The 21,826-nt window shown below is 39.2% G+C and overlaps 1 protein-coding gene across 4 annotated transcripts in view; it reads left to right on the forward strand.

Moving 5' to 3' along the window:
- The window catches only part of TTC28 (tetratricopeptide repeat domain 28), a 597,272-nt gene that overhangs the window by 431,489 nt on the left and 143,957 nt on the right, over window positions 1-21,826 (forward strand). The window lies entirely within an intron of this gene.

Consider the following 21,826-nt stretch of genomic DNA (forward strand, 5'->3'; position numbering starts at 1 on the left):
ATATATTTCCTTGGAGCCTGCCTGCTGTAAATCACACGATCCTTCCTGTCATCGCAGTGCTCTAAGGATTAGAACTCTGAAATACTGGAAAAACAAAACACCCCAACCTTTTAATCTGTCTAGAGAGAAGAGCAACCAGATTTATCTAATTAGAGAGAAGTGGCCTGAAATGAGGATATAAAGCTTTGTTTGGTTTAAATGAAAGAGAAGCTGCTAGGAGGTCATGAAAGAGAATTTGAGAGGATTTTTGTTTAAAAGGATTTCTTTACTTGTTTACATTAACCCCACAAGAAATGTATTTTTTCCTCAAAAGTGTTTGTATTCACAAATGATATTGACAATTTTAGTATAAATGAAAATTTATTTTTTGAAAGATCTATTTAGATAAGATAGATTTGCAGTCACTGTTTTGATAGTACTTGGTTACAGTTAAGACATTTATAAATTTGGGAGAATTGATATGTAATGGTAAGAGACAAAAAAATATGTAACTGGCTACTTTGTAGAAGATATTGTTATCTTGTCTTTTTACCCAAACCAATGTGGGTATGATAAATGCAAGGAACAGATGTGTTTGGAAGTATAGGCTGAACTCATCCCTGTGCCTGGAGCCCCATGGTTTGTTCTGTATCCACAGGGACTTGGGGTGGGGAGAGGACAAGGAGAAGGTGATTTTATTGATGTTAGTGTATGCTTATCAGATACTAGTAGCAGCAGAACGTAAAACTTAGCCCCCTTTTCTTATATGACCTGCAAAACCAAGGCTCCCCGTCTCTATTTATAATTTGAGCACTACTCCTCCCTCCCCTCTACCTCTGCTTACTGTGACCATATGTTTTGTGAATATGGCTGTTAGAAAAAGTCTGGCAAATCCCTGGAGATGACTCTGAAGATGGTATTGAGATCGGAATGAGAGTCTGATAAGAACCATAGAAATAGCTCTTTGTATTATATATTCACTCAACAGATTATAAGTATTTATTGAATCATTACTGTGTGCTGAATCCTGGCATAGTTGCCGTAAGCGATAGAGAAGTTAAAAAAAAATCCTTGCCCTTAAAGAGCTTGTAATTTAGTGGGCTGGCCCGGTGGCGCAGCGGTTACGTGCGCACGTTCCCCTTCTCGGCGGCCTGGGGTTCGCCGGTTCAGATCCCGGGTGCCGACATGGCACCGCTTGGCATGTCATGCTGAGGTAGGCGTCCCATGTATGAAGTAGAAGAAGATGGGCACAGATGTTAGCTCAGGGCCAGGCTTCCTCAGCAAAAAGAGGAGGACTGGCAGTAGTTAGCTCAGGGCTAATCTTACTCAAAAAAAAAAAAAAAAAAAAAAAAGAGCTTGTAATTTATTTGGGAAAATAAGACTAATACACAGGATAACAGTGGCTTCCCTGTAAGACAGTGTTAGTGATGTTGTGTTGCCATGGAATTCCTAGAAGGGAGACCCTGAGGACTGAGAATAGCCTGGAAAGCTTCTTGGAGGAGATTAGACCCAAGTGGACCTCGAAAAACAGTGAGGTTTGGCCAGGAATGGGATGGCATTGATGGCAAGGGGTATGTGAAAGTAGGTATGAGATGCAATAGGTTGGCATATCTGAGGGATGGTGGCATGATTAGCTTTCAAGAATGTGCCAGAGGATGGTAGAAGGTTAGTGCGAAAACTGCACAAGAGATGTGCAAATGAACAGGAGCTCCTGAAGGTTTTGAAATATAGGAGTAAGAAGATAGACTAGATATTTAAAGAAGACAAGTCAAGCAGTGGCACATAAAACAGACTGGAGGGCTTGGAGCCTGGGGTTTAGAAGGCCATGCATATTGGACTGTTCAGATTTTCCCTGTCATCTTGTGTCAGTTTTGATAAGTCATATTTTCCAAAGACTTTGTTCATTTCATCTGTTATTGAATTTATTGGCATAAAGTTGTTTATAGTATTTCCTTATTTTCCCTTTAATGCTTGTGGGATGTATAGTAGTATGCCCTCTTTCGTTTCTGTTATTGGTAGTTTGTGTTTTGCACTTGTACTCCCTCCCCCCCTTTACTGGATCATTCTAGCTAGAGATTTATCAATTTCAATGATCTTTTGTAAAGAACCAACTTTTACTTTCGTTAATTCTTTCTATTGCTTGTCTGTTTTCTATTTCACTTATTTCTGATCTCATTTTTATCATTTTATTGCTGCTATCTACTTTGGGTCCTCTTTCTAGCTTCTCAAAGTCGAGCCTTGGTCATTGGTTTTAGACCTTTCTTTTTTCTAATACAAGCATTTAAAAATACAAAATTTGGGGGCTGGCTCTGTGGCTGAGTGGTTGGGTTTGCACACTCTGCTTCAGTGGCCTGGGGTTTCACCAGTTCAGATCCTGGGTGCAGACCCATCGCTGCTCGTCCGGCTATGCTGGCGCAGCGTCCCAGGTGCCACAACTAGAAGGTTTAGAAGGACCCACAACTGAAAAACATGCAGCTATGTACTGGGGGGCTTTGGGGAGAAGAAGGAGAAATAAAATCTTTAATCAATCAATAAATAAAACAAATATATAAAATTTCCTCTAAATACTGCTTTAGCTCCATCCAATAATTTTTTATGTTAGTGTTTTTACCTTCATTGAGTTTAAAATATTTTCTAAAATCATTTGTACTTTCCCTTTAACTCCTGTGTGGTTTAGAAGTGTTTAATTTTAAAATATTTGGGATTTTCCTATGTAGTTTATTGTTACCAAATTCTGCTTTAATTTCACTGTGGTCAGAGAACATACTTTGTAGGATTTTAACAGTTGTAATACTCTAAAGATGTCAATTAGGTCAAGGCAGTTGATGGTGTTGTTTAGATCATCTTTGTCTTTTTTGATTTTTTTGGTCTATATCTTTTGTCAGTTGCTAAGAAAGAAGTTGTTCAAATCTGCAACTATTATTACGGACTTGTGTGTTTTTCCATTTAATTCTTTGAAGCCTGGCTTCATGTACTTTGAAGCTCTCTTGTTGGGTGAATATTCGTTTATGATTGTTTTGTCTTCCTGACAGATTGGCCCTTTTTATTGTTCTGAAATGTGCCTTTTTTATCATTGATCTTGTCTTTTTGTCTTGAAGCCTACTTTGTCTGATGCAACTGTATCCACTCCTGCTTTCTATGCTTAATGTTTATGTGGTCCATCTTTTTCTGTCTATTTATTTTCTATTTCTCTGTGTCTTTATATTTAAAGTTTGTTAATTGCAGATGACATCTAGCTATGTCTTGCTTTTTTATTGATTTTGATAATTATGGCCTTTTAATTAGAGAATTTTTTCCAATTAACATTTAATGTAATTATCAATATTGTTGGATTTAGGTCTACCATTTTACTGTTGGTTTTCTGTTTGTCCCATTTATATTTTGTTCTCTGTTCTTCCTTTCCTGCCTTCTATAGGTTAATTTAATCATGTAGATTTGTCTATTTGCTTGTCAGCTCTACCTCTTTGCATTACTTTTTAGTAGTTGCTCTAAGGATTATATATATATTTTTAACTTTTCACAGTCTGCTTTAAGCTAATATTGTACCACTTCCTGTAAAATATAAGTACCTTAAAACCTTAAGGGTCTGTTTACACCCCCCTCCCTGTACTTTATGCTATAGTTGTCACATTTCTTACTACACCTGTATTCTTTTCAAATTCCACAATACAGTGGTATTTTGTTGTTGTTTTATACACCCATTTTAAAGAATTAAGAGGGAAAATATTGTTTTCTGTTTATCCTCTTATTTATCATTTCTGGTACTTGCATTCATTCCTAGAGCTTTGAGTTTCCATCTCATCATTTCCCTTCAGCCTAAAGAAATTCATGTAGCATTTCTTATAGTGCAAGTCTGCTAATGATAAATTCTGTTCATTTTTGTTTACTTTAAAATGTCTTTCTTTCACCTTCATTCTTGAAGGATATTTTTGCTGGATACAGAATTCTAGGTTGATAGACTTTTTTTTTTTCTTTCTTTCAGCAGTTTAAAGTAGTCTTTCCAGTGTTTTTTGGCCCCCATTATTTCTGATAAAAAGTCAGGGAAATTAATGATCTATGTGGCATAGGCTGATTTTTTCTTGACTGCTTTCTGGATTTCTTCTAACTTTGGTTTTCAACAGCTTGACTATGATATGCCTAAATATAGCTTTCTTTGTATTTTTCCTTCCTCTGGTACTTTGAGCTTTTAAATCTGCAGATATCTTTCCCAAAATTTAGGGAATTTTTACCAATTTTTTTTTCAAATATTTCCTCTTGCACATTCCCTCTCTCTTCTATTTATGAGACTCTGCATTATTTTAGACCCTTTAATATTGTCCTATATATTACTGAGGCTCTGTTTATGTTTTTCTTTTTTATCTGTATTATTAAGATCTGAAAACTTCTGCTAATCTATCTTCAAGTTCACTAACTCTTTCTTCTGTCTTCTCCAATCTGATATTAAACCCATCCAGTGAGGCAGAGTTTGGGATTCCCCAAGACTACTCTCACTTCTGACATCAACTGCAAGCAGGGGTTCCCCAAATCACCCTTAGGTTTAATAATTCATTAGAAGGACTCACAGAATTCACTGAAAGCTGTTATTCTCGTGGTTATGGTTTATTACAATGAAAGGATACAGATTAAAATCATCCAAGGGAAGAGGCACATGCGATAGAGTCCAGGAGAGTTCTAAGCATGAAGCTTCCAGTTGTCTTCTCCCAGTGTGGTTCATGAATGATGCTAACTCATCCAAGCAATGATGTGTGACAATATGTACAGGGTATTATCAACCAGAGAGACTCATTTGAGCCTTGGTGTCCAAAGTTTTTATTGGACTTTGGTTACATAGATATGGTTGACCACATGCATGAGTGACCATAGTTTCCAGCCCCTTTGGAGGTTGAGCTAAAAGCTTGCACCATAAATCACATTGTTAGCGTCAACTATCTGGCATGGCCAACACCCTCAAATAAACTAAGACACTCTTTTTTGTTGTTGTTGAGGAAGATTGGCCCTGAGCTAACATCTGTTGCCAGTCTTCTTCATAGTTGTATATCCTAGTTGTGTGTGCTTCTAGTTCGTCTGTGTGGGATGCTGCCTCAGCATGGCTTGATGAGTGGTGCTGGGTCCATGCCCAGGATCTGAACTGGGGAACCCCAGGCTGCTGAAGCAGAACATGCAAACTTAACCACTATGCCACCAGGCCGGCCCCAAATGAAGACACTCTTAAGTAGGTCATTCTAAGGACTTAGAGATCGGTTCTCAGAGCCAAGGGCAAAGGCCAGGCCTCTTTGGGCAAGGTTAATTTTTTACTGAATGGGGGAATTTTTTTTTCAGATATATATTGCATTTTTTAGCTCTAGAATTTCCATTTGTTTCTTTTAATTAAGATTTCAGTTTTTCTGCTAAGATTTATGTGTTTATTCATTACATGTATGTTTTCCTTTATGTAGCTGGGCCCTAGTTATTAAAAAAAGCTTTTAAAACCTTGTCTGCTAATTCCATGTGGGTCATCTGAGAGTGAGACTATATGAATTACCTGTTGTTGACATTGCTGTTTTCTAACAGCTTGATTGAGATGGAATTTACATACCATGCAATTTACCCATTTAAAGTGTATAATTGAGTAGTTTTTAGCATAGTCACAGAATAGTGCATTGCTTGCCTTTTGTTTTGAATATTAGTCACATTTTGATGTTTCTTTGTATATCTAGTAATATGGGATTGTATCCAACGTTGTGAATGATACTTTATAGAGACTCTGGATTCTGATATATTTCTCTTAACAGTATTGACTTTGTTGTTGTTTTACAGGTTAATTTGGCTTAGTTCAAACTCTAAACTCAGTCTTGCCTGTGGTGGGTAGCAGCTGAAACCTCTGTTCAGATCTTTTAGCTTCAACTGGGCTGCTTAGATTCAGCCTTGCACATACATATTTCAGGAGTTACACAGAGATTTGTGTAGAATTTATACTCAGAATTCAAGGCTCCTCACTGTGGCTCTCTCTGGGATTTTTCCTCTGGTTCTTCAAGCCAATAAGACTATTTCTACCTGAGTTTTAGCCTCACCACATGGCACTAATTGGAGCTTCACCCGCTTTGTCCCCTAAAAAAATGCCCTCTAGCATTTCAAAAATGGGAAATTTACCCAATGACATTCCCTTCTTCAAAGAGTCAACTCGAAACTCCCTACAGTTTCTCACTGCTTCTGCTTTTGGTTACACTCCAGTGCTTTTAAATAGATTCCTCTCCTTGCCTCTTCCATGCCCACCCACCTGCCTGCCTCTGTCCCCCTGCCAGACTTTTTAGTTGTTGTCTGTAGGAGGGTTGGTCTCCTCCGTTACTGGAGGTAGAACTCCTCCTATTCATTTTTGAACCATTACAATTTGACTTGCACCTTTTGTCTCCTGAAAAAGATCGATAGTGGCAGAGTGAGAGATCTTTGGACGGTTCTAAATTTCCCTCATCAGGATGCAGCATGTGGTATGTTCTACTCACTTTTCCTTGAAAGTCTCTCCTAGTTTCTGTGAAGCACCACTGTCCTGATTTTCTTCTTGGCTCCTCTTTCTGTGCTTTCTTCGTTGGACTTTCTTGTCCCCCTTTTAGAAAAATGAACAATTGTGAGAAATTACAAAAGGTGCACTTAGTTTTGTAAAAGAATTCTACAGTACAAAAGTGTATAAAGTAGAAAAATGAGGTCCACTCCCTTACATTATTACCTTCCCCTGTCCCACTCCTCAGAGTTAACTACTGTTAACAATTTGGTTAGAGTCTTTCCAGACCTTTTTATTATGCACATAAACACATGGCAGTACAATGATATATTTAATACACACATGTGCATACAGATTGTTCCTTTTTTCAAAACTTGGATCATAATATATATACCTTTCTGCAGCCTGCTTTTTCTATTCCCTCTTCTCTCTTAGGCTTCCCTCTGTGTCATTATTCAGATATCCTACATTATTTTTAATGGCTCCTTTCCATTGTATCACCATTTGTTAAATGTGGAAGTTCTTGTGTTTTGTTCCTTGGTTCTCTTCTGTTCTTTTTTTTTTTTTTTTATCTCCCTTTATCATTTTTACCACCATACCTTCAACTACTACTTCAACGTACATTGTTTCTAAACCTGTATTTATCAGCTCTGACCTCCGGCCTGAGCATCATTTTCACATTTCTAACTGCCTAGTGGATACTCCGTCTGCTTTTCATGCCGAGTTGTCGAAGATAGTGAGTCCAAACGTAAAATATCTTATTCCTAAATTAACTGCTTCTTCTAGCTTTCCTAATTCTGTTGGTGACAGCCCAACACCTCTAACTATCTGTATTAATTTTCTATTGCTACCATAACAAATTGCCACAAACTTAATGGCTTAATACAACACAAATTTATTCTCTTACAGTTCTGGAGATCAGGAGTCTGAAATCAGTTTCACCAGGCTAAAGTTAAGATGTCAGCAAGGCTGGTTTCTTCTGCAGCTTGTGGGGAAGATTGAGCTTCTAGTGCTGCCTGTGTTCCTTGGCTTGTGGCCTCTTCCTCCGTCTTCAGAGTGCATCACTCCAGTCTCTGCTCTGTCATCACCTTGCCTCCTCTTCTGCCCTCACTTCCCTTGCATCCCTCTTATAAAGACTGTTGTGATGACATCAGGTGTAACTGAATAATCCAGGTTAATCTTCTCCTCTCAAGATCCTTAACTGAATCCCACCTGCAAAGTCCCTTTTGCCATGTAAAGGAACATTCACAGGTTCCGGGGATGAGGACGTGGACATATTTGGGGGGCGATGATTATTCAGCTTATGTTATCATCCTGACTTAGAAATCTAAAGTCATCATTGATTTTGTCTCTCTCTCTTTTTTTTTTTGGTTGATTCTCAATCTAACAGTTGTCAAATAAGTATTCTCATAAAGGTTCATTTCTTTCACTGCCCCTTCCTAGGTGCCCAGTCTGTTCCATTAACCTACTGGTTGGGTTTTCCTCACTCCTCCCTCCCTCCCCTATCTCCTCCCTCCCATATGCCATCATTAGACTGATCTTCCTAAGGCTGTACTCCAGGTAGTAGTTGCTGCACGTTGCATAGCACATTATGGTCAGAGTCCTCACCTAAAAATGGGGCCTGTCATGATTTCCATTCTTTAAGTTGACTACTTCCCTGTACATACTCCATACGTTACCTGAAACTGGGCTTTTCTATCTTCCCTAGTCTCACCACATTGGCTATGCTTTCTTGCTTCAATACGTTTCCTCAAGCCATTTCTTCCACTTAGAACTTTTGTGTCCCTATCCTGCTTGTCTAAAGTTTACTTATCTTTTTAGGATTATCCCAAATACTGTTCACTACTTGAAGCCTCTCTTGATAACAAGATAAGTTCTTTACCTTGTCTGTGCCCTAGTAACACTTTTAAAATTTCCTTAATTCTATTTATATTCAATCATAAATTATGTTTATTTCTATACTTGTATAGTTACTTCTGCTGGTTTAAGACTTATTAGAAGTATGAACAACATTCCACTCTGTAGTCTCCATATCACTGAATATAACCCCTTACACGTAGTATAAGTAGTAATTAATTTTACACTAATTGGTTGTTTTTCTTTGGAAATCCACAGTATGATGTATGGGGACATATTTAAAGTAACCGCTCAAAATGTCAAAGGGTCTGTGAGACCTCACATGGAAGTTCTGGGTTAGCCATGTGATTACATTATGCTTGTTTTACTGTACTTATTTGTCCTTCTAATAGACCCGTGAGGTAAACTATTATTATTCCTTTTCACTGATGAGGATCCAGAGATTAACAAATGTTTGTGACTCACCCGAGGTTATAGAGTAAGAGGCAGAGTCAAGGCTAGACTTCAGGTCTCTGATTCCATGTCCACAGATCCTTCCATGAAGGAACATTACATCTAGAATGGTGGATTCCAGTAGGAGCCATGCAGGGATTACCAGCCTAGGGCTAAAAGCCAAAGATGCTGCTGCTTCTGCACCCATCCCCCAACCTCCATAGACGGGAAGATGAAAAAGAGGAAGCACTACCAGAAGGGTGATAAGCCACCTTGAAACAGTGATCCCTTCTTGTGCCCAGGTAGAAGATAGCAAACCTTCTAGAGAAGTATAAGCACCATCAGGACGGAACAGCCCTTTCTTCTCTTTTCCTAGAGAAGCTATTGTCTCTTGATTACCTGCATTGATCTAGACATTTTGCATATATTATTTCATTTCATCCTCACCACAAAGCTATGCGGTAGGCATAGAAGTAAAGCTACTGGCCCAAATGTATGCCCTTTATAAGCAACAGAGGCAACATCCAAACCCGGGTCTGCATGCTGTCTTCTCCTACAGCCCACAGGCCCCCATGAGCCCTACACATTTATTGAACAGTTAGTTCTTCTGCTTGAGAAGCACAGACAAGACTACACAGATTGCGAAAGTATAATAATGTCCATAATAAGCAAGCCAAACCACACACCTCTGCTTTTCATTCAAAGCCCTTCCTATTGAGGATTATGAAAATATAAATTCAAAAAAAAAAGTGTCCCAGGGCCTGAAACAGATTTTTCTAGACATCTGAAAGAAAGTCACAAGAATGTGCTTTTCTTGTTTGAAAGAAGAAATGAGAAATGGAGAGCATCAACCAAAGCAGGAGATTTTTCTGATCAAGCACCAGAGGACTCACAGAAAATGATTCACACTCTAATTAAGGTTGTGACATGCACATCCTGTGGTGTGCCCCACACCTATCAGTGCCTAATAAATATTAATAATATTTATTCTCTCCTTTGGGTCAAGATTTGTCACCCTGCTTGTCTAGACATTGCTATTTAAAAGGAGCTGTGATTTGCTTATAGATACAGCATGTCTGTAAACACGCAAGCAGAGGCAGACGGGGCAGTAAATCTTGGTCAGAGCTGCACTTTGGACTGTTGCAGGAGAGGCTGCAAAACTGTTGTTGGAATAATGAAGTGGATGCTTGCTGCCAGGTACCAGAGTTCTGTCTCCAGCAGGCAGAGTCTAGCAGTAAATTAGCTTATGTTTCAGCTTGGCAGTTGGCACTTGGTTCATTTGTAGATGCTAATTGTAATCTGATGTTATCAGCAGCAGGTAATTGAAATGGGCTTGATGAATTACTTAATTTCTTTTAATAGCTGAGTCTTCAAGAACTGAATAAAGAAGATAAGGTGATCATGAGGAAAATACAACAGCTCTATCTTTCTAATTAGTGCTTGGAGGTTTTTTCTTCTTTACACAAATGATTATGAACATGTGAGGCTGAATAGGTTTATGAGTCAAAAGCCCCCATGGGGGCATTTCCCATTAGGCAGCCCAGTCCTGAGCATTGATAACACTTCTGTTAGGACTTCAGAAAGGAATACTTGAGTGATCACTTTGGAGAACATTCACTTCTAAACACAATTTTCTTTTCCCAGACTTAGATGGGCGCTGCCTACTTGGGGTACTGCCCCTTTGGCACTCATCCTACCTTCAGCTCCTCTTCTGTGGCTATTTTCTGTGAGGAGTGCTACCTGGCACCATACAGTGAGCAGGGGAGCCTCACAATGATGTTACTGAGGCTAACCTGGCACTGGCACCTCCCACACCTGTCTGTCCCTAAGTCTTTCCATCTGTAGCAGTTCCTGCGTAGCCCTTTGCTTTGCCAGCAATGATGGGTACAGATGTGACCCTGGGTCCTGCCATCTGTGCTGGACACTGCATACTGGACCTATGCCATATGACTGCAATGAGCTTTGGGGTCTTTCTTTGGAATCATTTGGCTCTGCTTTTAGTCTCATGTTCATTCCTTAAGTAATCCATCTGTTTGGGGTGACTTTGGAGGAATTTACTTTTGACTAATTTTTTGAGAAAATCAAAGTAACAGCAGAAAGTGTAGAACCTTAGAATCAGGTCTCTTAGATGGACATTTGGAGATGATATAGCAAGTGATTGCTCAGATCACCTCTGTGGTTCTCCTTCATGGCGAGTTCTATTTAAAGACAGCTTATTGTTAGGGGTGAAGATTCCAGGTCTCTAAGCCACCACCATGATTGTGGGAGTAACTGCCTTTGATGGTGAATGGGTTGCAGGGATTCTAGTAATGTTCTCCTTCTTGATCTGAGTGGTAATTACATTGTGCTTACTTTGTGAAAATTTGTTGATTTGTATGCTTAAGATTTTATACCTTCCTGACCATATGTTATACTTTAATTAAAGATTTATTTTAAACACACATTGAACTCTGGGGGCAGAGTAGAAATGGAATGGTACGCCTTTCTTGATCCCATCCATGCCTGTGGCTTTAACCATCATACACCAGCTCCCCAAACCCAGACCTCACTTCCACCTGAGACATCTATCTACTGCTGCTTCCTAGATACCTCCATCTGCCCCAAATAGGCCTCTCTTCAAGTCCATGAGTTCACATTTCCCTGTTTCTGAGAATGGCAACACAATCTCAGTGCCCAACCTAGAAATCTCAAAGTTATCCTGGGATCCCTGCCTCCTTCTCTCACAGCCCAGATCTAGTTGGTCAAAAGTGCTGAGAATTCTGCCTTTTCAAGCAACTTCTAATGGTCTGCAGGGCTGTGTTTTCAGCCTCCCATCATCTCTTACCTGGAATATTGCAACAGCTCCCTCCATACTCGTCTCCCAGCTTCCCCTTCCGTTTATTTTCCATGTTGCTTCTATGGGAACCATCTCGAAACCCCAACTGTCACATCATTTCTATACTTAAAACCCTGTAGTAGTGCCCTATTACCTTCAGGATGAAGTCCAAAATCCTTGGCCTGGTGTGAGATAATAGAAAATAAATATATCAGTTTCTGCCCCCAGTTCCTGGCACAGAGCTCCTTAAAAGCCCTGTAATTTCCAAAGTGATAAGAACACTAGGAGCATCTCTTGTTCTAGTGTTTATCTTTGACCATCCCTGACACAGGGCTCCTAAAATCCTTATAAATTCCTAAGAGCACTAAAAGCGTCTTTCATTTTAATGAGGCAACTCTGGGGGTCTCCTGGATGGCTCCTGGATGGGGGCTAGTCACCAGAAAGACCAAGCCATGCTTAAGATGCTTGGAATTTTCAGCCCCACCCCTCATCCTCCAGAGAGGAAAGAGGGGCTGCAATTGGAGTTAATAATTGCTCATGCCTACATGAGGAAGCCTGTATAAACCCCCAGTGGTAGGGGGTTTGGAGAGCTTCCAGATTGGTGAACCGTCCACACTGAGAGGGAGACACACCCCAGCTGCGTGGGGACAGAGCCTCCTGTGCTTCCCTCCTGCGTTCCGGGAGCTGCTCTGGCAAGTGACTCCAACCTGAGAAGGAGGTCCGTGCACCTCCAATCTGTAGCCAGCTGGTCAGAAGCCCAGGTGATAACCGGAGCGCGCAACTGGCATTTGAAGTGTGTGAGGGTGGCAGTTTTGTGGGACTGAGCCCTTACCTGTGGGATCTGACACTATCTCCGGGTTGTTATTGAAAGAATTGAGTTGAATTGTAGGACACTCAGCTGGTGTCAGACTCACTTCTTGTTGTGGGGGAAACGCCACAAACATTTGGTGACCAAAAGTGTCAGAAGTGAAGTGTTCTGTGTGAGCAGTAAAGGAAACTCACAGGAGAGAAACACAGTAGGGAAGAACTGGGTTTTTCTTTTCTTTTCCATCTTTTTCTTTTCTTTACACCTGGCGTATATATTTTTCAACAACCCTCAACATTCAAAAAGTGTTTATTGAGCACCTACTATGTGCCAGGAACTATGCCAGTGGCTGTTTGGTAGACAAAACAGGCATTTTAAGTGCTTGAAGGAAATGTACTTAGTGATTTCAGAAAGTATTACATGGGGTATAATTTGAATTGAGAGGGTGTCAGAAAACTCTTCTCTGAGGAACTGGCCTCAATTTATCTTACTAATGCCACTTTCTGCTGCTCTCATTCCTCCCTGCTTTCCAAACCTCTGAACTCTTTTACTCCTCCGTGGCTTTCTTCATGCCATTTCTTCTGCCCTGAATATCTTTTTCTTTCTGTCAAGTCTGTGAAATCTTACTTGTTCATTCCTACTTCAATAAAATGTCACCTTGCCCTTAAGCCTCTTAGGCTCCTCCAGGAAATTTAGTGTTCATCTATGTTCCCCTAACATTTTGTACATGGTACTTATTAAATATTATAATTATTTACCAACTACATCATAAATGCCAAGAATGGGCAGGATATGTATCTTAGCTTTTTTGTGACCTTATTACCTAGTGAGTAATGCTTGGTCCGCAGTGGGTCCACCGTGTGTATATATGTATGTATGTATCTTGAGTGGATGAAGGATGATGTGAGCCAAGCACTATGGAAAATGCCGGGAACTAGTAGCTGGAGTCTGAAGTTAAAGTAATTACTTACCTCTTTTATGTTTACTGTGTTCCCGCATTTGTGCCTCACTGCGTTCTTTAAGTCCAGGTGTCATTCCTGCTGCTTCTGACCCTGTGGCCCAGGGAGACCAATTCTGGGCAACAGTGGCAGTTTCTGTGTATTTCATATTGGACCTTCTCATTCTCATGGGTGTAACTGATCTCTAAAACTCTCTGCTCTTCTAAAAAACCGAAATTCTGTGATTTTTCCTCGGAATGACATGTCTATAGAAGCTGAAACTTGATTCCTAAAGCCTTTTAAATGAACCTAAAATATAATCAGCTTGAAAAATAGTTAAAACCTGTAGGCGGTGATTAGGTTTTCTGATGCCGTTTTAATTTTACTCCTTACAGTTAGTGGGAATACTGAATGGAGCAGATTATCCTCCTTCTTTTACATAGTCCTCTGCCCTATGTCTAAATGAGGCAGTCTGATTAGCAGGCTAACTAAATAATATATTAACTTTTCTGGATCTTTATCCAAGAAGTTTACAAAGCATGGCTAAAATGAAGCCTTTTGTTCAGCTTCGAAGAACCCTAATATTTATTACTTTTGGACAAGAAAATCACTAGAGTATCACACAGTTTCTTCTTTTAAGTACATGAACTTAACAGTCTATACTCCTTTGCGTTTAACATCTAGCCTCAGGAAACTGATGCTAGCTTCACTTTTTAGGTATTTAACAGGTTCCATATAGAGTATATGAAAAGGCCTTTGTAGTCGCTCCAATACACCCTTGAAGTGGCATAGAAGTCATGATAATAATAAGAGGAATGACTCACGGAATGTTTCCAGTGTGCTGACACTATACTTGGTATAGCTGCTTAGGCAGTGTTTCATTATCATTTAAAAATTCAGAAAGATAGGGCTTATTATTCCCGTTTAGAAATGTAAACCCTAGAGAACAGAGAGGTTAAGCTGTCAAAGATCCCACAGCAAGTGTGTGGTAGAGCTGGGATTTGAGCCCAGAACTCTCTGAATCTAAAGTCAATGCTCTTTATACTATGTCACACTGCCTTTCTAAAGAGAATGGCTAAAAATATTTAGGAAAGAGCTAAAACCCTTGCATTTTTAAGTGAGTAGGACAATTTGACATTGTAACTGGAAAAAACTGGGATTTGAGTATTTCTCTTTACCCACAGCTTCTTTTCCTTCACATTCACTCATGGCTGTTTCATACTGGGTGCACATAAGTACACCTACAGACTGAATGAGGACAGAAGCGTGGCTGCTCACATGCCACAACCTGAACTCTCCCCTCTTTTCCAGCATGAAATCCACAAGAGGCTTGAGTATTTAAGACTCTCTTCAGCATAATTAGTAATTTCATGGAGCCTTCAAAAAGTAGCTTTCACCAAGCACCATTTTCAGCATGTTGTTCCAGAAATTCTTCTTGAGGCTCTTTCTGACACAGCAGAAAATGCATTTATTGAATTGGATTAAAGCTGGAATGCAACTTTTAGTTGGTATTGCTGACTCAGCCTGTCCCCACTTGACTTTCAAACAGCTTTATTTGCTCCTGAATACAAGCTCTCAGTTTTCAACGGATTTCAAAAAGTGGTCCTTTCTGTCTTCCTTTGAAGAGTTAAGTTACTCTGGGAAGTGAACGCTTTCATTTTCTCGTAAAAATTGCATTGGTGCCATTTAAAATGTTTCCAACAGCAATTAAAAAGTGAAGTAAATGCTTTGTTGTTATGTGTCCAATGTGCTTGTAAAGCAGGCCCTCATCAGAAGAGACCCAGTGGCAAAAACGTAACAGATTTGTGTGCTTGAGCCAGAATGTCAGAGTTGGCCACTTATTTGAAACAACAGCAATTCTGTAATTGTTTCCCTGAATCAAATGGAAGGTCCCTTCAAATCTATTATCTAATACGGAATAGGACAAAGACAGCTTATAACATGGCCCAGCTGTTGGAGTGCTCTGGAGGGAGATATAATATGCTCTGTGGCTCAGTAAGCAGAAGGTAATGGACTAAAAGTTATCAAGCCCTTCACAACAAGGAGATCTGGAGTTTAACCAGAAATTTCAGACTGTCAGCCTTAACAAAGCAGATGGTGTTCTCCAGTTCGCAGCACCATCCGGCGAGCTGGCGTGTCTGCCTTGACAACTAGTAGTACTTCTTAATGCCTGATGGAGAAAGACATCCTCTTTGTCGTCAGTGAAGAACTCACGCTCCTCTGTGTTTGACAAAGGGAACAAGAAGCACCTGCATGCTAAATCCTTTGCTTAACGCTTTTATGATCTTTCTCTCCTACTCCCTTGCTGTCCTCAGGGGCTATGGCATTCTGCCTAAGAATCCTGCTGGACTGTTCTTTTTCCTTCTCTTGGTACCGTAGAAACACTCAGATCCTGTGCTGATCTCTCTCTATTTTGATCACTAAGAAGCCCCATTCACAAATGGCTCACCTTCACTGCCAATGTTATGGGCTTTTACAGTGTTGTTTGGGTAGGGTGACTATCTAACTTATTGCTAGGACAGTCCCAGGCACCGCCAGGATATAGGATATAGAGTCACCCTACATGTAGCATACATGTGAGGAATCTGACTGATAGAGTCAGGTGGCCTGGCTTTCTGACCTTGGAGAAGGTACTTAATTGCTCTCTACATCAGTTTCTTCTTCAGTGAAATGGGCATAATTTTAACACACATCTCACAAGATGGCTGTGAGGATTGAGTGAGTTAATATGTGTAAAGCCATTTGAACAATGCCTGGCACATAATAAACACTCAAAAATGTTTTAATCACTATCATCATAGTTTTATATCACGGGTGGGAAGAGTATAGCATTTGTCAATGCAAAACTAAGATGCTAAAAGAAAGGAGAAAATGCTACTGATACGTAACATTTCTTACCCTTCAGAATTTTCTGATCCACTGAAAGTTGAAAGTGGTCATCAGGGACCAGCAGTACTTGTTGTTATTTGATCTCTTCATCTCTTTTTTTCCCAGCTTTATTGAGATATAATTGACATGTAACATTGTGTGAGTTAGAGGTGTACTATGTGATTATTTGATATATGTATATATTGCAAAATGCTTTACCACAATAAGGTTGGTTAACACATCCTTCACCTCACATCATTACCATTTTGTTGTTGTGGCCGTTGTTGTTATGAGATCATTAAAGCTCTGCTTTCATAGCAAGTTTCAAGTATACAGTACAGTATTGTTACCTCTAGTCGCCATGTTGTGCATTAGATCGCCAAAACTTATTCATCTTATAACTGAAAGTTTGTACGCTTTGACCAGCATCTTCCCATTTCCTCCACCCTCAGCCCCTGGCAACCACCATTATATTCTCTATGAGTTTGATGGTTTTAGATTCCACATATAAGTGTGATTGTACAGTATTTATCTTTCTCTGGCTGACATTTCACTTAGCCTAAGACCCTCAAGGTCCATCTGTGTTGTTGCAAATGCAGGATTTCCTTCTTTTTTATGGCTGAATATCATTCCATTGTGTGTGTGTGTGTATAACATTTTCTTTATCCATTCGTCCATCAGTGGACACTTAGGTTATTCCATGTCTTGTCTATTGTGAGTAATGCTGCAATAAACATGGGAGTGCAGACATCTCTTTGAGTTAGTGATTTCATCTTCTTCAGATATATACCCAGAAGTGGGGTTTCTGGGTCATATGGTAGTTCTAGTTTTAATTTTTTGAGAAACCTCCGTGCTGTTTTCCATAGTGGCTATACCAATTTAGTGCACCAGGATTCCCCTTTTCTTCACATCCTTGCCAGCATTTGTTATCTCTTGTCCTTTTGATAATAGCCATTCTAACAGGTGTGAGATGATCTCTCATTGTGGTTTTTATTTGCGTTTCCCTGATGATTAGTGATGTTGAGCACTTTTCATGTATTTGTTGGTCATTTGTATGTCTTCTTTGGAAAAATGTCTATTCAAATCCTCTGCCCATTTTTTAATCAGATCATTTCTTTGCTATTGAGTTGTAGGAGTTCCTTATATATTTTGGATATTAACCTCTTATCAGGTATATGGTTTGCAAATTTTTTTCCCATTCCACATCTTGCCTTTCCATTTTGTTGATTGTTTTGTTTGCTGTGTAGAAGCTTATTAAGTCGATGATTTTTGATTTTGTTGTTTATGCTTTTAGTGTTATATCCAAAAAAATCATTGCCAAGACTGATGTCAAGGAACTTTTCCCCTAATTTCTTAGGAGTTTTATGGTTCCAGATCTTATATTTAAATCCTTAATCCATTTGCACTTAATTTTTGGAAGTAGTATAAGATAGGGGTCCAGTTTCATTTTTTACTTGTGAATATCCAGTTTTCCCAGCACTTTTTGTCAAAGAGACTGTCCTTTCCACATTGAGCATTCTTGGTTCCCTTGTTAAATATTAGTTGACCATATATGCGTGGGTTTATTTCTGGGCTCTTGATTCTGTTCCTTTGGTCTGTGTGTCTGTTTTTATGCCAGTATCATACTGTTTTGATTACCATAGCTTTGTAATATAGTTTGAAATCAGAAAGTGTGTTTCCGCTTTGTTTTTTCTCAAGATTGCTTTGGCTCTTCGGGGTTTTTTTGTGGTTCCATGTGAATTTTAGGATTGTTTTTTCTATTTCTGTGAAAAATGTTGTTTGAGTTTTGATAGGGATTACATTGACTCTATAAATGGCTTTGGATAGTATGGACATTTTAACAATATTAACTCTTCTAATCCATGAGCATGTGATATCTTTCCATTTGTGTCTTCTTTGATTTCTTATACCAGTGTTTTATAGTTTTCAGTGTATATATCTTTCCTGTCCTTGGTTAAATTTATTTTTAAGTATTTTATTGTTTTTGATGCCAATGTAAATGGGATTGTTTTCTTTATTTTTCAGGTAGTTCATTGTTCATGTGTAGAAATGCAACTGATTTTTGTGTGTTGATTTTGTGTTCTGAAACTGTACTGAATTTGTCTATTAGGTCTAACAGTGTTTTGGTGGAGTCTTTAGGATTTTCCATGTACAAGATCATGTCATCAGGAAACAGAGACAATTTTACTTCTTTTTCCTGATTTAGAATTATGTTGAAGTATATTCCTTCTATACAGTAGTTCCCCCCAATCTGCAGGGGATATGGTTCCAAGACTCCCAACTGATGCCTAAAACTATGGATAGTACTGAACCCTATATGTACTGTGTTTTTTCCTATACATACATACCCATGATAAATTTTAATTTATAAATTAGGCACAGTAAGAGATTAACAACAATAACTAATATTAACATAGAACAATTTCAACAGTATACTGTAGTAAAAGTTATGGTAGATCTTAGCAACCTGAGTATACGATTTTTTTTTTGTTTCTTATTAAGTTGAGAACTTTTACCTTCTCACGTAAAGGAAGTACTGTATGGCTTCTCTGGCATATCTAAATTGCCAGCATTGCTACTCCTCTGCTTTGGAGCATTTATTAAGTAAAATAAGGGCTACTTGAAGACAAGCACTGTGATACCATGACAGTCAATTTGATGACCAAGACAGCTACTAAGTGTCTAATGGGCAGTTAACATATACAGCATGGATATGTCGGACAAAGGGATGATTCAGGTCTCAGGTGGGACGGAGTGGACAGTGTGAGATTTCATTACACTACTCAGAAAGCTGTGCAATTTAAAACTCATGATTTATTTATTTCTAGACTTTCCCATTTTATGTTTTCAGACTATGGTCAACTGCAGGTAAGTGAAATCACAGAAAGTGAAACCACGCATAAGGAGAGACTACTGTATCCAGTTTGTTGGGAGTTTTTATCGTGAAAGGATGTTGAATTTTGTCAAATACTATTTCTGCATCTACTGAGATGATCACATGATTTTTGTCTTTATTCTATTAATGCATCACATTTATTGGTTTGCGTATGTTGAACCATCCTTGCGTCCTGAGGATATATCCCATTTGATCATGGTGTATGATCCTGTAATGTGCTGTTGGGTTTGGTTTGCTAGTATTTTGTTGAGAATTTTTGTATCAGTGTTCATCAGGGATATTGGTCTGCAGTTTTCTTTATTGTAGTATGTTTATCTGGCTTTGATATCAGGGTAATACTGACCATGTAAAGAGAGCTTGGGAGTGTTCCCTCATCTTCAATTTTTTGGAAAAGTTTGAGAAAAACTGGCATTAATTCTTCTTGAAATGTTTGGTAGAATTGACCAGTAAAGCCATCTGGTCCTGGGCTTTTCTTTATTGGGAGGTTTTTGATTACTCATTCAATATCCTTACTTATTATTATTCTGTTCAGATTTCCTATTTCTTCATGATTCAGACTTGGTATGTTGCATGTTTTTGGGAATTTATTCATTTCTTCTAGGTTGTCCAATTTGTTGGTGTGTAATTATTCATAGTAGCCTCTCATGATCCTTTGTTTTTCTGTGGTATCAGTTGTGATGTTTCCTTTTTATTTATAATTTTATTTATCTGGATCCTCTCCCTTTTTTCTTGATAAGTGTAGCTAAAGGTCTGTCAATTTTCCTTATCTTTTCAAAAACCCAACTCTTAGTTTTGCTGATCTTTTCTATTTCATTTGTTTCTCCTCTGATCTTTGTTATCTCCTTCCTTCTGCTAACTCAGTTTAACTTGGTCTTAGTTTGTTCTTGTGTTTCTAGTTCCTTGAGGTACAAAATTAGGTTGTTTATTTGAGATCTTTTTTTTCCTTAATGTAGGTGCTTATCACTATAAACTTGCCTCTTAGAACTGCTTTTGCAGTGTTCCATAAGTTTTGGTATGTTGTGTTGCATTTTCATTTCTTTCAAAATATTTTTTTTTCCTTTTTATTTCCTCTTTGAACAGTTGGTTTTTCAGGAGTGTGTTGTTTAATTTCTGCACATTTATGAATTTTCCAGTTTCCCTCCTGTTAATGATTTTTAGTTTCATACCATTGTGGTCAGAAAAGATACTTGGTATGATTTCAGTCTTTTAAAATTTGCTGAGACTTGTTTTGTGACCTAACATATGATCTATCCTGGAGAATGTTTCATGTGTGCTTGAGAAGAATGTCTATTCTGCTGCTCTTGGATGGAATGTTCTGTATATGTCTGTTAAGTCCGTTTGGTCTAAAGTTTATTTAAGTCCAATGTTTTCTTATTGATTTCTAGTCTAGATGATCTAAGCATTGTTGAAAGTGGGGTATTGAAGTCCCCTACTTTTATTGTATTGTTTTCTATTACTCCCTTCAGACCTGTTAGTATCTGTTATTAAGGTGCTTCTATGTTGGGTGCATGTATATTTACAATTGTTATATCCTCTTGATGAATTGACTCCTTTATCATTATATAATGACCTTCTTTGTCTCTCGTTGCAGTTTTTCACTCAAAGTCTATTTTTTTGGCATAAGTATAACTACCTCTGCCATCTTTTGGTTTCCATTTGTATGGAATATCTTTTTCTGTCCCTTCACTTTGAGCCTGTTTCTGTCCTGGAAGCTGAAGTGAGTCTCTTGTAGGCAGCATATAGTTGGTCTCATTTTGGGGTTTTGTTTTTTTGCTGAGAAAGATTTCTGAGCTAACATCTGCTGCCAATCTTCCTCTTTTTGTATGTGAGCCACCACCACAGCATGGCCACTAACAGATGAGCAGTGTAGGTCTGTGCTCAGGAACTGAACCCCGGCTGCCAAAGCAGAGCATGCTGAACTTAACTGCTAGGCCACCACGACTGGCCTGGTCTTTTTTTTTTTTTTAACCATTCAATCAGTCTATGCCTTTTGATTGGAGATTTTAATCCATTTACATTTTGGTGTGTCCTCCCATGGCTGCACAGTCTCTCTCTGGTTTTGTGCATGGAAGTGGAGGCCAGTGATGGGGGTCAGCCCAGGTGTGTCCTGGTGGACAGCTGCAGAGACTAGCCCTGAGTGTCTGCACAGTGGAGAGGGTCAGCTGCAGGAGTCTAGGCTGGCATCACTCTTGCACAGCTGCAGAGGCCTGGGCTGCCTTCCTGTGCAGTTCCCAGGCTCCAGTGAGAGCGTGGGGAAGAACTCAAATAGGTGGTGCTAGCAAACACGAATACCTGTGGAATGAAAGCTGGTGAAATTTGCAGGTGGTCCACAGTAGTTTTGCTGGCCATTGGTCTCTTCAGTGGTGAAAACACTGGAGTTGTCTACAGAGCAGGTCCCTGTGGAGCCATGGGCGCTGCATGGCTGATACTGGTAGTCCCTGCTTTTCTTCCTTGTTCCTAGATTTCTTTGTACATCTCAGCTTTGCTAGTCTCTGTGTGGGGTGAAACCGAAGCAGATCTTTCTTCTGATGCACCAGAAGGCTAGGGAAGCTGGTTGCTCACTCCACTTTTTTGTTCTCAGCAAAGGAAACTCTTTCTAGCTGGAGTTGGCATTGAGCAATGCCGGCTGGGGAAATAGGATGATGCAGGCAAATTGCAGTTGTTCTTCCATCCCTTTTTCAATTATTCTCAATTTTTTTGTTCCAGTGTGTTGCTGAAATTTCTTAAGTGGACTCCAGAGCTCTCTCAGAGCTGTTTTTAT

This window comes from Equus przewalskii, chromosome 7, assembly GCF_037783145.1.
Source record: "Equus przewalskii isolate Varuska chromosome 7, EquPr2, whole genome shotgun sequence".
Classification (NCBI taxonomy): Eukaryota; Metazoa; Chordata; class Mammalia; order Perissodactyla; family Equidae; genus Equus; species Equus przewalskii.